At 40.6% G+C, this 16,726-nt stretch overlaps 1 long non-coding RNA gene across 1 annotated transcript; it reads left to right on the top strand.

Annotated features, from left to right (window-relative positions):
* Positions 1-6,141: 6,141 nt before the first annotated feature.
* Positions 6,142-6,685, top strand: LOC132694763 (uncharacterized). Its single transcript, XR_009617472.2, has 2 exons — positions 6,142-6,287; positions 6,414-6,685. It is a non-coding gene; the product is annotated as an uncharacterized LOC132694763 (long non-coding RNA).
* Positions 6,686-16,726: the final 10,041 nt, after the last annotated feature.

Here is a 16,726-nt window from a genome sequence, read left to right as displayed (position 1 = left end):
AAATTATGCGTATGGAATTATGAACCATTCTAAATGATAACAAGATTTAGCACTTTACCCCACTTCTCCTCTTTCTCCTGCTTTATCTAAAGTTTAATTTCCTATAACCAGGGGCACCTGGGTGGCTCAGTCGACTAAGCTTCTGACTTCAGCTCAAGTCATGATCTCACGGCTCGTGGGTTCAAGCCTCACATCGGGCTCTGTGCTGATAGCCTGGAGCCTGGAGTCAGCTTCCAATTCTGTGTTTGCCCCTCTCCTGCTCATGTTCTGTATCTCTCTCTCTCTCTCTCTCTCTCTCCCTCTCCCTTTCTCTCTCAAAAATAAATTAACATTAAAAAAACAGTAATAAAAAAATAAAGTTTAACTTCCTATAATCAAATGTCACCTTTTATTAAGAATATGATGTGTCTGTTTTACCCTCGTTTGTTCCTTTTTTTATTAAGGAACCTCCTACTACTGATATTTCCAGTTTCCTTGCTACTGAACGTTATCATTCTTTTCTTCCTTACTCACTCTATCATTTTAAGGCTAGTTCACATGACTGGCAGTAACCTGAATACAGGGTACAGGCAACCTTGCTAATCAAATGATCCTAGGTCTCTATCTTGAAAATGTACAGTGACAAAGGGAATGACTGGTCACAAATAAATTATTTGCATCCAAGTCAGGTAAAAATAATGCATGAATATTCCTAGAATTGAGGTAATAAGAAGATGCTCTTTCCATTAGTGATTCAAAATATTCTACCCTTGACTGGCCACTAAAAACATCTTTCATTCAGTAGCCTCGAAATTGGCCTTGGGCTGAGTTGTCACTGGTACCGATGTTACCCGGTCATCATTCTGTGTAGAAGATACCCGTGATGGTCGTTTGATGTGTCAGCTTGCCTAGGCAACAGTCCTCAGTTATTCAATCAAAACACCAATCTAGATGTTGCTATGAGGGTATGTTAGGTAATTAAAGTCTATAACCAGGGGCGCCTGGAGTGGCTCAGTCCATGAAGCGTCCGACTCTTGATTTCAGCTCAGGTCATGATCTCACAGTCGGTGAATTTCAGCCCCCCATTGGGGGCTGCCAGCATGGAGCCTGCTTGGCATTCTTTCTCTCTCCTTTTCTCTCTGCCCCTCCCCTGTTTACACACCCTCTCTCTCTCAAAATAAATAAACATTTAGAAAACTGTAAAGTCTATAACCAGTTGACTTTAAGTAAGAGAGATTATCGTGGATCATCCGAGCGGGCTTGATTCAGTCAGTTGAAAGGCCTTACGAGCAGGGTTGAAGCTTCCCTGCTGAAGAAATTGCGCCTGTGGACAGCAGCTTCAGCCCTGCTGGGGTGTTCTAGCCCACCCCTCCTGACAGCCTGCCCTATGGATTTTGGACTTGCCAGTTAGCTCCACGATTGGGTAAACCAACTCCTTGCAATAAATCTCTTGATGCATATCTCCTGCCAGCTCTGCTTCTCTTGTTGAACCCTGACACAGTGCCCAAAGACGAATTATCCCTCATGGGACACTTCCGTGGGTTTCAGCAGATCCTGTGCACAGAGAGATACGCCCCTGAGGAATTTCTGCACTGCATCATTTCCCGATCCAGGTGCTATGCTCTCTGGAAGACCTCTTATGTCTTTACCTTAACTCTCAAGTTACGGTGAACCATTCTACAGGACTTCTTTCTCCTGGGGTCTGAGCCTGGCAGGAAGTCCTCTTGGATAAAGCCCTTTGTAGGTAACTCAGATCCCGTGACCTTCTGCTTCCTCTGAGTTCAAGGGAGCTCATATACCAACTCAACAAACAGTGAGTTTGCGGTCAGCTTTCATCCACTGCAGCTGCACCACCTTCCCTCATCTTCTGGGGCAATTTCTACAAGCTTCCCACCATCAGACCTCTCTAATCAATATTCAGGTAAGAGTTTCTACACCCTCCATAATGGGGAACTTGGGTCAAGTTCTTCCAAGCACTCTCTTCCTCCCCAGACAGCCACAAACCCACACATTTCCATTGGTGAGCAACATAGCACCAGGAAGTCAGCCTCTGCTCCCACCTCCGACAAGCAGCACCCAATGTCTCCTGGGTGCCTCTGGTTCCCCCTCTCACTTGGCTTGCAGTGGAGTGGGAGGTGAAATACCCCAGCGATCTGCTCATCTACACATTGCCTCAAAGAACTTGCCCGTAATCAGTCTTTAATTTTCCCTGATGAGCTGTTGGTAATTGCCCCTAAGCCAGTTTGGAAAGTCCTATGGGTTGTGTCTAAGGCCCCCCTTTAGAATACAGGACTTCTCGTCCCCCACCATTCTCAGCTTTAGCTTTCGGGTCAAGTTTCAAGACCACAGAAAGAAGTCTTTCTCTAAGATTCTACTACTCTCATTACTGAGTAAGCTTCTGTACTCACAAAAATCAACTATTCAAAAAAAAATCAATTATTCGTAGGTAAACTTCTATCCAAAATTTTGTATCTTTAAAGGGCATCCCCAGGGGCGCCCGGGTGGCTCAGACGGTTGAGCGTCCAACTTTGGCTCAGGTCATGATCTTATGGCTTGTGAGTTCGAGCCCTGCATCGGGCTCACTGCTTCATATCTTCTGTCTCCCCTCCCTCTCTCTCTGCCCCTCCCCCACTGACGCTCTCTATCTAAAAAATAAATAAACATTATAAAATATATATATATTGAAAGGACATCCCCAGGCTGTTCTAGTCTCTCCACAATGTTTTCCACTCGTGGCTCTGTTTCTGAGTCTAGGGATATTTGATGAGTTCATGAGTCAGTGAACATCTGTCCCCTTGGACAGTGGTTCTTAAAGCCTCCTGGGTGAGCCTTCAAACATGTAATCACTGCACTCTCCAACGTTTCACTTACAGGTGCACCAATTTTTCCATCCTTCTTGCCACAACAAGGCTGATTCCAGTTTGTTCCTGATGCTTCCATAATTATGTGTTCCACTAGAAGTCAGCTGTCTTATACTCTTCTTTACCCAATTTAATCTTAGAATGTAGAATGAAAAATTTCAAATGCTATAAAAGCTAGAATTCATTTAAAAAAGGAGGATAAATGTGATATACAAAATCCCAAATTTCGGCGTGCCTGGGTGGCTGTCAGTTAAGCATCCGACTCTCAATTTCAGCTTGGGTCACGATCTCACGGTCTGTGAGTTCAAGCTGACAGCAGGGAGCCTGCTTGGGATCCTCTCTCTGTATTCCTCCTCCACTCATACTCACTCTCTCTCCCTTTAAATAAATAAATAAATAAATAAATAAATTCCCAAATTTTTAACAAGGAAAAAAAAATCCCATCACATACAAGAGAAAAATGATGAACTAAGACAAAATAGTTTTAGCTTGTATCACACTCAAATAGCTAATTATTTCAGTGTGTAAAGAACTTTTTTCTCACAATTATTGAGGAAAAGATCAATCATCCAAATTTTTTTTTAATTTTTTTTTAATGTTTATTTATTTTTGAGACAGAGAGAGAGAGGCAGAGCATGAACGGGGGAGGAGCAGAGAGAGAGGGAGACACAGAATAGGAAGCAGGCTCCAGGCTCTGAGCCATCAGCCCAGAGCCCGACTCGGGGCTCGAACTCACCGGACCGCGAGATCGCGAGATCGTGACCTGAGCTGAAGTCGACGCTTAACCGACTGAGCCACCCAGGCGCCCCCCAAATTTTTTTTTAAAGGACAAAGGCTATGAATGGTCAGTTCACAAGAAAGGAAACACAAATGCCCCTTCAGCAGGTGCAAAGACGCTCTCTGTAGTTCTTAACAAGAGAAATACAAATTAAAACCACAAGAGGAAAATATTTTTCCCTTCTCTAATTAGCAAAGATCAAAATATTTTATTGAAAAAACTACACTGGTGAAGAGTAATGAGAAAATGAGACTAGCATATATTGCTGGTGGGACTATTAATCTGCAGACTTACATAGAGCTATTTGGCACGTCTACAAACACTCAAAGACACAAAACTATGCCTGTAGACTACCCAGTTCACTTTTTTTTTTTAATTTTTTAGAGAGAGAGAGGAAGAGAGCACAAGCAGGGGTGAGGGGCAGAGGGAGAGAGAGATTGAATCTTAAGCAGGCTTCGTGCTCAGTGCAGCGCCCAACACGGGGCTCGATCCCACGACCTGCGCCAAAATCAAGAGTCCAACACTTAACCAACGGAGCCACCCAGGCACCCGGATGCCTGTAGATAAACAGTCATTGCAGCATTGTTGGTAAAGTCAAAAAAGAGGAAGTGATCTAAACTTCCACTAATAGAAGACTAGCTAAATTGTTAGAGCCGTAAAACAGAAGTCTATCCAATCATTAAAAAGGAGGCAGTTCTTATGAGTATGAACATAAAAAGATTCAAGATATATTGTTAATCGGCGGGGAGAGTGAAGTTCAGAATAGTGTGTATACTATTCTATGACTTGAGAGGTGTGTGTGTGTGTGTGTGTATGTGTGTGAGCATGTACATGTGTATGGAAAGATTACATCTGGAAAGGAACTCGAGAAGGAATGGAAGTAAGTGATGTGGCAATCAGAGGTGGGGCCAGCCTTGTTTTCACAGATACGATCCCTTCGTAACTTTTGCATTTTATCCTGTGAGCGTGCACATCTGCAAAACATAGTAAATAATAATTTCAAAGAAGTAACACGTAAAGGGAAGCACAGACGGTGACAAGAGTTTGGAAGGAACTCAACAAGTGGATGTCACAGACAGCAAGGAGACTGGCTACTTTAGATGGAATGATCACATGGGCTGGGCAAACCCAGGCTCAGAGAAGTTAAGCGTTTTGCCTGAAGTCACACAGCCATTATTCTAAAAAGGATTTGAATAGAGGTCTGTCTTACTAACTCCAGCATTGGCGTTCCTCCCAGTATGTTCCCACAGTTCTCAGGTAGAGACAAGGCACAGTCTAAAAATATACATAACCTCTGGCATAGAAAGAGCCAGCATAACTGACAGGTTTCAGGAAAGTGTTTGAGCACTGTATACCCATCACAGTGAGTGGCAGTGAGATGTTACAAGTCACACAGGGTCTTGCACTAAGGAAAAATTAGCTAAGCAAAAAAAACAGAAAGAACTAAGCGGGGGGGGGGGGGGGGCGGCGGGGAATAAAAAATAAAAATAAAAACAAACAAACAAAAACCATCTCCTAGTTCCTCCCAGGGATCTACAGAGAACATTCCAGCCAGTTTGTGGAGATAGATCACATAAATAACAGCTGGTTTGGGGGCCAAACTGGTAAGGGCAGCCCGGTCCACAACAGCTGTGTTAGCCAAGATAGGCCAACACGTTAGTGTTGGCATCCGTTACAAAATTTGGAATGTGTGCAGTAAGGTTTACTAACTCTATAGCCATGTGACCAAAGATGTAGCCTTTTCAAAAAGACAGAGAGGACCTGTGTTTAGGGGCAAAAGAAGAAAATGCAACTTTCGAGAATAGATTTTTAAAGGGGGGAGAAAGGAGAAGGCACATTAAGCAATCCAAAGCACAAAGAAGCAATCCGGCTGCGGTCTGAATTTGCATTCCCACGACAGCCCAACCAGACTAATCCTCCGATGGGGATGGGCTCTGCCAAAGGCCCAAGTCCAAGGGAACAGCAGCACTGTGGAGCCCGAGTAATTCCTCCCTGAGGTTCTAGCTTGACGATTTTGTTGGCAGATCATGACTGGCTTCTCCTGGTCTATTAGTATGGCTGTTCTCTAGTTATCCAGGCAAAAAACAAAAAACAAAAAACATTCTCTTTTTTTTAATGTTTATTATTTTTGAGAGAGACAGAGACAGAGAGCAAGCAGGGAAGGGGCAGAGAGAGAGGGAGACACAGAACTGGAAGCAGGCTCCAGGCTCCGAGCTGTCAGCACAGAGCCCAACATGGGGCTCGAACTCACAGACCGCAAGATCATGACCTGAGCTGTGGTCGGCCGCCCAACGGACTGAGCCACCCAGGCGCACCCACAACATTCTCATTTTAAAAGATCTGGTCTACCGAAAGAAAGCAAGAGGTAACAGGATTTCTTTAATCATTTCAATACTGGTAGACATTTGAATCATTTCTGATTCTTCCTACTGTAGAAGTGTAATAAAGTTCTCTGTACCTAAATCTCTGTGCAGTTGTATAAACATTCCTTTAGAATCTTACTGGTGGCAGGAACAGCATACTGACCAGGCCAAAAACAGGAAGAGTGATCCGGTAGGAGACACCATCGGTGTCCAGTCTGACACCGGATCATCGGTACCTGTGCCCACTCTTGCCCCAGTCCTGACCTGGGTCTCCACAATCGGACCATCCTCTCGCTGCCCCTGCTGGTAAATCCTATCTGGAGCGCCGGCTGAAATCCCGGTCACCCTGGAAACAGGTTACCTTCTATTACTCGTCCAGAGGCACCATGTTCCCACCCTTCTTTATCTTAACTGCCCAACAACTGTTTTTAGAAAAACCGATGTCCTCGCAAAATGAGGCTGCTCCGCGTCCTGCAAAGTTGGGGGGAGGCAGGAAGTGGTGAGGAGAGGAAAGTCTGCATTGTTGCTGCTGCTCCCCTGGCTGATTCCAGACCACGATTTCCTCATCCTATAAAAATGGAGCCTTGAAGAGATTCACAACATTGTGAATGCAATTACGGCTACTGAACTGTACACCTGAAAATAGTTAGCACGGGAAATTTTATGTTATGTGTATTTCACAACAATAAAAAAAAACCAATGGCTCCTTTTCGTCTGTTCCTCCTTGTCACTATCACCCTCAGACCTGTTTCTGAGACCCTCACAATGATCCAGGATTTTGGCCCAGAATTCAGTCTGCTCTAAGGGAGACCCAAAACAGCAAAAATGAATTAATTATTAAAAGGTAGGGACGCCGTGGTGGCTCAATTGGTTAAGTGTGTGACTGGATTTCGGCTCACGTCATGATCCCATGATTCGGGGGTTTGAGCCCCACGGGGTTTCCAGGTTCAACACTAACAGTGTGGAGCCTGCTTAGGATTCCTCCCTCTCCCTCTCTCTCTGCCCCTCCCCTGACTCGCAGTTTGTCTGTCTGTCTGTCTGTCTCTCTCTCTCTCCCCTTCTCTCACAGTAAAATAAACTTAAAATAAAATAAAAAATAAAATAAAATAAAATAAAATAAAAAAATAAAATGTAAAAACATAATAAAACGTAAAAAATGTAAAATGTAAAACCAGAAGCGCCCGGCTGGCTCAGGCAGAAGAGCTCAGAATGGTGGGTTTGGGCCCCCCATTGGAGGTAGAGATTGCTTAAATGAATAAATACTTAAATAAAAACTTAAAAATAAAATGTAAAACAAAATAACAATAATAATATAAATTTATTAGGAAAAAATGTATGTATAATCCCATGTAAGAGATTCTAAGTAGAAAACCAGAATCCACAACTGGAGGGAAAAAATGAAGATTTGACTTTACTAAAACTTAAAATGCATGAATAGAAAAAAAAAAATCCCCATGACATTAAAAAAAAAAAACAGTAGAAAGAAAACATGTGCAACACATGTGACTAACAAAAAGGTCATTCTGAGTATACACAGTGCCTACGGATGGAAAAGACAATAATAATAATAATAATAATAATAATAATAATAATATTGTAATAATAATAATGACAATTTGCTAAAATCTAAAATTTTGAGAACATGTGCAGCTGAGAAGAAGGGAGGACCAGTATTCTCATCCCTTGCTAGTGGGAGTAAAACTGTTTCAGTCTTATAAACTAATCTGGTAGCATCTATTAAAATTTTTATTTTGGGGAGGGGAAGGAAAAAAAGAAAAAAAAAAGATGTTAGAGTGGGAGAGAGAGCCAAAGCATAAGAGACTCTTAAAAACTGAGAACAAACTGAGGGTTGATGGAGGGTGGGAGGGAGGGGAGGGGTAGGTGATGGGCATTGAAGAGGGCATCTTTTGGGATGAGCACTGGGTGTTGTATGGAAACTAATCTGACAATAAATTTCATATAATAAAAAAAAATAAATTAAAAAAAATAAAATTTTCAATTTGGCCTACATTTTGGCCCATGACTTTCACTTTTCGGAATCTCTTCTAGGGAAATAGGAGACGCGTACAACAATGTTCACTGTATTAGTTATCTCATCTCCTGTACTATTACTCCCAAATCTTTTCCCATCCAGCACGTCCCTCACTTCAGGGTTTCTTATGTAATTCTGGCTACTTCTATTTCCTGACACCATTTTTCTCCCCTGAAACCACCCTGTAAAATTGCCATGCTCCAGCATCCCTACTATTTGGCTTCTCTGTTATTATAACTAGTCTGACATGGGCTGCTCTCAATAATCAGGCAACAATGCGGGCTGAAATCACTAAAAATGTGTGGCCTCCTGCCTCCCTCGGTGTTGACCAGCAATGTTGCGTCTGTAGGGAGATGTCTCTCTTCCCTGTGTAGAAATTCCAAAATTCTGCCTTCTATAGATCCCAAACCTATCACTTTCTCCTTCATACTTAGCATATAACCTTGTCCTTTATTTCACCGAGAAAATGGAGTTCACCAGTACATTTCCTTTACTGTCGCTTACACAAACATTGGAATCTTCCTCCATCGTTCCACCTTCCGTAGGAAAGGGGATACTCTTGCCACCCAAAATTATTTCTTCCATTTGTGCATCGGCTCACATAGTCATCCACTACCTCAAGGATCCTGGTGTTGCATACATTTTTAATCTCTTTTCTCTTTCAACTAAGTTGGAAGCTATAAACACGAGTTACTCTTTCTTATCTATATGTAAAAATATATCGGCACAACCTACAGGCCTTTATATAGATGCTATCTTTTTCCTTCTGTCCGTAACAAAACTTCTTAAAAGAAATATCCAAACTCATTGTTTCCACTTCCTTACCTCCTGTCTGTCAGCTCACTGCAATTTCATATCTTTCACCAGCACACTAATAAAGAATGATGGACAATGACCTCCACATTGCCAATTTCATGGAATGCTCTTCTGTCGTTGTGCTACATTACATCTCTTTAGCATAAAATGCCAACCAAACCACTGATGAATGCTCCCTCCACCTTGAAAATCACTCCTTCCTTAGTGTTTATCACATTCTTTTCACACTTTGTCCTGTGTGCCAGGAGTGTTCTCCCCTCGCCTTCATTTCCTTCCCCATCTCATTACTCATACGGGAACAAAGACTTTACGATCATCAAGGTTTTGTTATGAGAGATCATTACTATCAAAGGTCATTCCTAGCTTTGTCTTACAGATGCTCCAATCTGAAGAACCTGGAAGACCTTCTCCTAAGTAAAAACTCACAGGACGATAGATCCAGGAGTGAAAAGTCGTGATCATAAGGAGCCTGTGGTTCCCTTTACCCTTGCCTGATGATGATATAGAGAAATAGTCACTTTACTTCATACACTGCACGAGAGTTTAAATTAGCAGGCCCTTGTGAGGTGCCTGGGTGGCTCAGTCGGTTAAGCATCTGACTTCGGCTCAGGTCATGATCTCGCAGTTTGTGGGTTTGAGCCCCGTGTCAGGCTCTGTGCTGACAGCTCAGAGCCTGGAGCCTGCTTTGGATTCTGTCCCTTCCCTGTTCACGCTCTGTCTCTCTCTCCTTCAAATATAAATAACATTAAAATTTTTTTTTAAAAAATTAGCAGGCCCGTGTGAACAAAGTATCCACTGGACCAACAATTCAACCTGATATATTCAAACGTGTACAAAATAACATAGGAATAGAATATTTATCTAAGATCTACAAGAAAAAAATCGTAGGACCTAGAACAACTCAATTTTGAAGAAGAAAAACAGAGTTGGAGGTTTACACTACTTGATTTCGAGACTTACTATCAAATTACAGTGAGGTAGAAACGAAAGGATAAGCATACAAATAAATGGCACAAAAGAAAAAATGCAAAAATAGGCCAATATAATCATTTCATTGATTTTCCACAAAGGTATCAAAGGAACTTAATGACAAAAGAATAGTTATCTCAATAAATGGGGCTGGAAAAATTAGGCTTTTATAACAAGAAGAAAAAAAAGACCTCAGCCCACACTTCATATCATCTATAAAAGTCGGGTCAAAATAGATGACAGATCTAAATGCAAAAGCTAAAACTATGAAATTTCTGGAAGGAAATGTAAGGCAATCTTTATGAACTTGTACTAGACAAAAGTTTCTTAAATAACATACAAGCAATACAAACTGTAATACAAAGATTGGTAAAATAGACTTCATAAAAATTAAAAACTTCTGTTCTTTGAAACACCTTGTTGAGAGAATGGAAAGACAAACCACAAACTGGGAGACAATATTTGCAAAGTGTTTATGTAGTAAGAACTTGGATCCAGAATACAAAGAATGCTGAAAACTCAACAACAAGAACACAAAGAAATAGGCAAAATATCTGAACAGATACTTCCCCAAAGAAAGATATATGGATGGCAAATAAACACATGAAGAGAGGCTCAACACCGTTGACCTTTAAGGAAATGGCAATTAAAACCACAAGATACCACTGAGTACCTACTAGAATGGCTAACATTAAAAGAACTTGACTGTACCAAATATCACAGAGGAGGTGAAGAAAATAGAACTCTCGTACACTGCTGACTGGAAAACAAAACGGTACAAACACTTTGGAAAAGAGGTTGGCTGTTACTTAAAAAGTTAAGCATATACCTACCTTGTGATCTGGTCATTCCACCTCCTAAGTATTTCCTCAAGAGAAAAGAAAGCCTGTGTCCATACTAAGATTTGTTCCCAAATCTTCATAACAACTTTATTTTTATTTTTTTTAAGTTTCTGTATTTACTTTGAGAGAGAGAGGGTGTATGTGTGCACAAGCAGGGGAGGGGCAGAGAGACAGGGAGAGAAAGAATCCCAAGCAGGTTCCACACTGTCAGTGCAGAGCCCACGGCAGGGCTCAATCCCACGAACCGTGAGATCACAACCTGAGCAGAAATCAAGAGTCGGTCACTTAACCAACGGAGCCACCCAGGCACCCATAACAGCTTTTTTTAAACAGCCCCAAACTGAAATGACCAAAATGTCAATCAATAAGTGAATGAATAAACAAATTATGGCACACCCATATAGTAGAATATTAGCAATAAAGAAGGGTAAACCATTGATACATACAACACCACGAATGAATCTCAAAATAATTATTCTGAGTGAAAAAAGACAGGGGAAAAAAAAAGAGCACATACTTAATGACCCTGTAAAACTCTATGTACTGTAAAACGCTAGAAGATGTAATCTCATCTATAGTGACATAAAGTATACCAAAGTTTCCTGAAGATGGGGGAGTGTTGGGTGACAGGGAGGAGAGAAAAGGAGGAATTACAGAAAGGCCTGAGGAACATTTTCAGGATAATTGCTATTTCACTATCTTGATTACGGTGACATTATTTTCATGGGCATATACATATGTCAAAACTTATCAAATTTTACTCTTTAACATGGGGCTCAAACTCACAACTCCAAGATCAAGAGTTGCATGCTCCTCCAACCAAGACAGCCAGGTGCCCCTCAATAAAACTATTTTTAAAGGGGGTAGGAACAAAAGAAGCTGTCACAGTCATCTAATGAACAATGACAGAGGCTGGGACTGGAGTTAGAAGTGGAGATGGAAAGAAGAGATTAGATTTAGAATATACTTTGCTGGTGGAGGTGATAAATTTGTTGGAGGTCAAAAAATAAATACATCAGAAAACTCTTCAGTTTGGGAAAGAAAGAAAGAAAGAAAGAAAGAAAGAAAGAAAGAGAGGGAGGGAAGGAAGGAGGAAGAAAGAAAGAAAGAAAGAAAGAAAGAAAGAAAGAAAGAAAGCAAAGAAAGGGAGGGAAAGAAGGAGGGAGGAAGGGAAAAAGAAAGAAAGAAAGAAAGAAAGAAAGAAAGAAAGAAAGAAAAGAAAAGAAAAGAAAGAGAACAGGAGACAAGACAAGACAAGACAAGAAAGGAAGGAAGGGAGGGAGGGGGAAAGGAAGGGAGGAAGGAAGGGGGAAGGCAAGTTCTTCAAGTTGGAACCTGAACAACAGAATGGAGGCAGGGCCATTTCCTAAGATGGGGAAGACTTTGGAGGAGGGATATAGAAGAGAATATCTATCCCATCACTGTGATAGTGGGGAAACAAAGGCAAACCGGGTGTCCATCATTAAAAGAATGGATATATAAAATGGGGTTCATGTGCCACCTAAAAGGATGAACTACATGTACATAGTACAACCTGAATAGATCTCAAAAATATAATGCTCGTGGAAAAAGTAAAACAATGAAATATATAAAAATTATTATTTAAATATGAAACAAAGAACACTACATAGCTTATACGGATACATATAAAACAAGCTGAAGGAATATACCAAACATCAAAGTATGTTCCTGTGGAGGAAAGATAAATAAAAGTAGGGATGCAGGACAAAGGGGAAGTGTAAATGGACTGCAAGAGAGGCAAATATGGACTAATGAAGATGATGACCTTTGAACCGAGGAGTTTGAGGGACTCTAATCACTGTCCTCTAAACTATAAGACACTGATGAAAGAAATTGAAGATGACACAAACAAATGGAAAGATATTCCATGAATTGGAAGAATAACTATTGGGAGCACCTGGCCGGCTCAGTCAGTAGAGCATGTGACCGTTGACCTCAGGGTTGTAAGTTCGAGCCCCGCCTTGGGTGTAGAGATTACTTAAAAATAATAAATAATCTAAAAAAAAAAAAAAGAACAAATATTCTTAAAATGTCCATGCTACCCTACAAATCTGCAAAGCGATCTACAAATTCAGTGCAATCCCTATCAAAATACCAACAGCATTTTCAAAGAACTAGAACAATCCTAAAATCTGTATAGAACCACAAAAGACCCTAAGTAGCCAGAGCAATCTTAAAAAAGGAAAACAAAACTGGAGGTATCACAACCCCAGATTTCAAGATATACTACAAAGCTGTAGTAATCCAACAGTATGGTACTGGCACAAAAACAGACACATAGATCAATGAAACAGAAGAGAAACCCCGAAATAAACCCACAATTATTTTGTCAATTAATGTTCAACAAAGGAGGCAAGAATATTCAACGGGGAAAAACATCTCTTCGATAAATGGTGTTGGAGCTAGCGTTAAGTGGTTATTTCTTTCGAGGATGTTTTTAGTTCTTAAATTTTATGCTTGTATTTGATTATAGATATTAGTGACATTTCATAGATTGAAAAGTCCTTGCTGCTCTGAGAAGTATAGATTCTGGTGAAAATTACACAGTCATAAGAGAAATGTGTTCTGTTTTTGTTTCCTTTTCTATTTTTTAAATCTTTTTTAAGTTTATTTATTTATTTTGAGAGAGAGAGAGAGAGAGAGAGGGAGGGAGGGATAGAGACAGAATCCCAACAGGCTTCACACTGTCAGCACAGAGCCTGACACAGGGCTTGAACTTACGGAACTGTGAAATCATGACCTGAGTCTAAACCAAGAGTCAGATGCTTAACTGACTGAGCCACACAGGTGCCCCTCGTTTCCATTAAAAAAAAAAAAATTGATGTTTATTTATTTTTGAAAGAGAGCACAGCAGGGGAGGGGCAGAGAGAGAGGGAGACACAGAATCCGAAGCAGGCTCCAGGTTCCAAGCTGTCCGCACAGAGCATGACGCCGGGCTCGAACCCACCAACCCGTGAGATCATGCCCTAGGCCAAAGTTGGACGCTTAACTGACTGGACCACCCAGGGGCCCCCCGTCTTGTTTTCTTTTTTAAAGGTGCTATTATTGGGGGGTTGGGGGGGAGAATTTTTTTTCAAACTTTTATTTAAATTCTAGTTAATTAACATATGGTGTAATATTGGTTTCAAGAGTGGAATTTAAGTCATTTATCACTACAACACCCAGTGCTCATCACAAGTGCCCTCCTTAAAGCCCATCACCCATTTAGCCCATTCTCCCCCCACTTCCTCCATCAACCCTCAGTAGTTCTCTATCATTAAGAGTCTCTTACGGTTTGCTTCTCTCTCTCTCTTTTTTTTCCCCCCTTCCCATATGTTCACACATTTTGTTTCCTAAATTCCACATATGAGTGAAGTCATATGGTATCTGTCTTTCTGTGAGTGACTTATGTTGCTCAGCATAATACATTCTAGCTCCATCTGTGTCATTGCAAATGGCAAGATTTCATTCTTTTTGGCTATTTGTCCTATGTTCCCTGGAATATTACTCCTTTGTCAAAGTCCAGACTGAACACAGTACCCTCCTTGTACCTAGTACATTTATAGATCTGGATCTCTCACTACTTAATATTTTTGAATTAGTTAAGACAGAAATTTGATAGCTTGGTTAGAGGGGAGGGGAAACCTGTGGCTTGATATGTCTGAACTAAGTGCCGTATTCATCTGGGTAAGAGTTGTGAAACATAATCTCTGTGCATAAAAAAAAAAATAGTTGAACATCACACAGACAACAATTAAATCATAAGAAACAATTGATATGTGGAGAAAGATCTTTTGTACAGATTGAAAAAAATTTTTCATGGCGATATCTATACGGTCAAGAGACTTAATTTTTTGTTTTTGTTTTACTACTGCCAGAAACTTGCCAGTGGTAACTTATTCATCCCATTTAAGGTAACTCTGTAGTTTCCTTTCCTAGATCTTATTGTTAAACACCAAAAGACATTTTTGAACCGTACATTTGATCAGATTGTTAGCTTTTCCTGCTTTATTTATCTTGAACACCTTTGAAGAAAAAAACATCTGAATGTTTTTAACAGTGTTGGGAAAACTGGACAGCTACATGCAAAAGAATGAAAGTGGACAATTTTCTTACACCATATCCAAAAGTAAACTCAAAATGGATTACAGACCTTAAAGTGAGACCTGAAACCATAAAAATCCCAAAAGAGAGCACAGACAATAATTTCTTTGACATTGACCACAGTAACACTTTTCTAGATAGGTCTCTTGAGGCAAAAGAAACAAAAGCAAAATGAACTATTGGGACTTCATCAAGATAAAAAGCTTCTGCACAGTGAAGGAAACCATCAACAAAACTAAAATACAACCTACTGAATAGAAGACATCGTGACATATATGATAAAGGGGTTAGTATCCAAAATACATGAAGAACTGATACAACTCAACACCCAAAAAACAAATAATCCAATTTAAAAATGAACAGGAGACATGAACGGACATTTATTTCTCCAGTTAAGACATACTGATGGCCAACATCAATCATCACCAGGGAAATACAAATCAAAACCACAATGAGATGGGTATTGAGGAGGGCACCTGCTGGGATGAGCACTGGGTGTTGTATGGAAACCAATTTGACAATAAATTTCATATTAAAAAAAAACCCACAATGAGATATCACCTCACACCTGTCAGAATAGCTAACATCAAAAACACAAGAAACAAGTGTTGGCAAGGCTGTGGAGAAAAAGGAACCCTGTTGGTGGAAATTCAAACTGATGAAGTCACTGTAGAAAACAGTATGGAGTTTTCTCAAAAAGTTTAAAATAGAACTACCCTATGATCCAGCAATTGCACTACTGGGTTTTACGCCAAAAATACAAAAATATTATTCAAAGGGATACATGCACCCCAATGTTTATAGCAGAATTATTTACAATAGCCAAACTATGGAAGCCACCCAAGAATCCGTCAACTGAGAGATGGTATGTATATACACAATGGAATATTATTCAGCCATAAAAAGAATGAAATCTTGCCATTTATGACAACATGGATGGAGCTAGCGAGTATAATGTTAAGTGAAATAAGTCAGCCAGAGAAAGACAAATACCGTATGATTTCACTCATATGTGAAATTTTCACTCATATGTGGAATTTAACGAACAGATGAGCAAAAGAAAAAGAAAAGAGGGGTGCCTGGGTGGGTCAGTTGGTTAAGTATCCGACTTCAGCTCAGGTCATGTTCGCACAGTTCGTGGGTTTGAGCCCCATGTCAGGCTGATAGCTCAGAGCCTGGAGACTGCTTTGGATTCCTTGTCTCCCCCTCTCTCTCTGCCCCTCCCCTACTCATGCACGCGCTCTCTCTCTCTCAAAAATAAAAAATAAAATAAAAAATGGGGGTGCCTGGGTGGCTCAGTCTGTTAAGCATCCAACTCTCCATTTCGGCTCAGGTCATGATTTCACGGGATTCACAGGTTCAAGCCCCACGTCAGGTTCCATGCTGACACTGCAGAGCCTGCTGGGGATTCTCTGTCTCCCTCTCTCTCTGCCCTTCCCCCACTTGTGCTATCTCTGTCTCTCTCAAAATAAGTAAATAAACTTAAAAAAAATAAATTAAAAAAATAAAAAATAAAATAAACATTTTTTTTTTATTTTAAAAAGAGGGGCTTCGGGTGGCTCAGTTGGTTAAGTGTCCAACTTCGGCTCAGGTCATGATCTCACTTTCATGGGTTCGAGCCCTGCATCTGGCTCTGTGCTGACCGCTCAGAGCCTGGAGCCTGCTTCGGGTTCTGTGTCTCCCTCTCTCTCTGCCCCACCCCTGCTTGCACTCTGTCTCTCTCTGTCTCTCAAAAATGAATAAACGTTAAAAAAAAATTTTTTTTTTGTTTTAAATTAAAAAAAGAAAAATGTTAGTTTCTAATAGTTTTACCAAACTTTATTTCACAAGGCAAGGTAGAAGGATTGCATTAATAACTGCCCCATGGCCCCTCATGAGTAAGATTAGGGAATAAATAAGTAAGTTATTTCTAAATGTAACATCCTAAAGGGAGAAAGAGCAGTGAACTAGATCCAATTCTGATGAGAGGTGGTGAGAAATCT

The sequence above is a fragment of the Panthera onca genome, chromosome B4, assembly GCF_046562875.1.
Source record: "Panthera onca isolate mPanOnc1 chromosome B4, mPanOnc1 haplotype 2, whole genome shotgun sequence".
Classification (NCBI taxonomy): Eukaryota; Metazoa; Chordata; class Mammalia; order Carnivora; family Felidae; genus Panthera; species Panthera onca.
The sequence above is the reverse complement of the archived record's forward strand: the minus strand, read 5'-3'. Positions and strand labels throughout refer to the sequence as shown.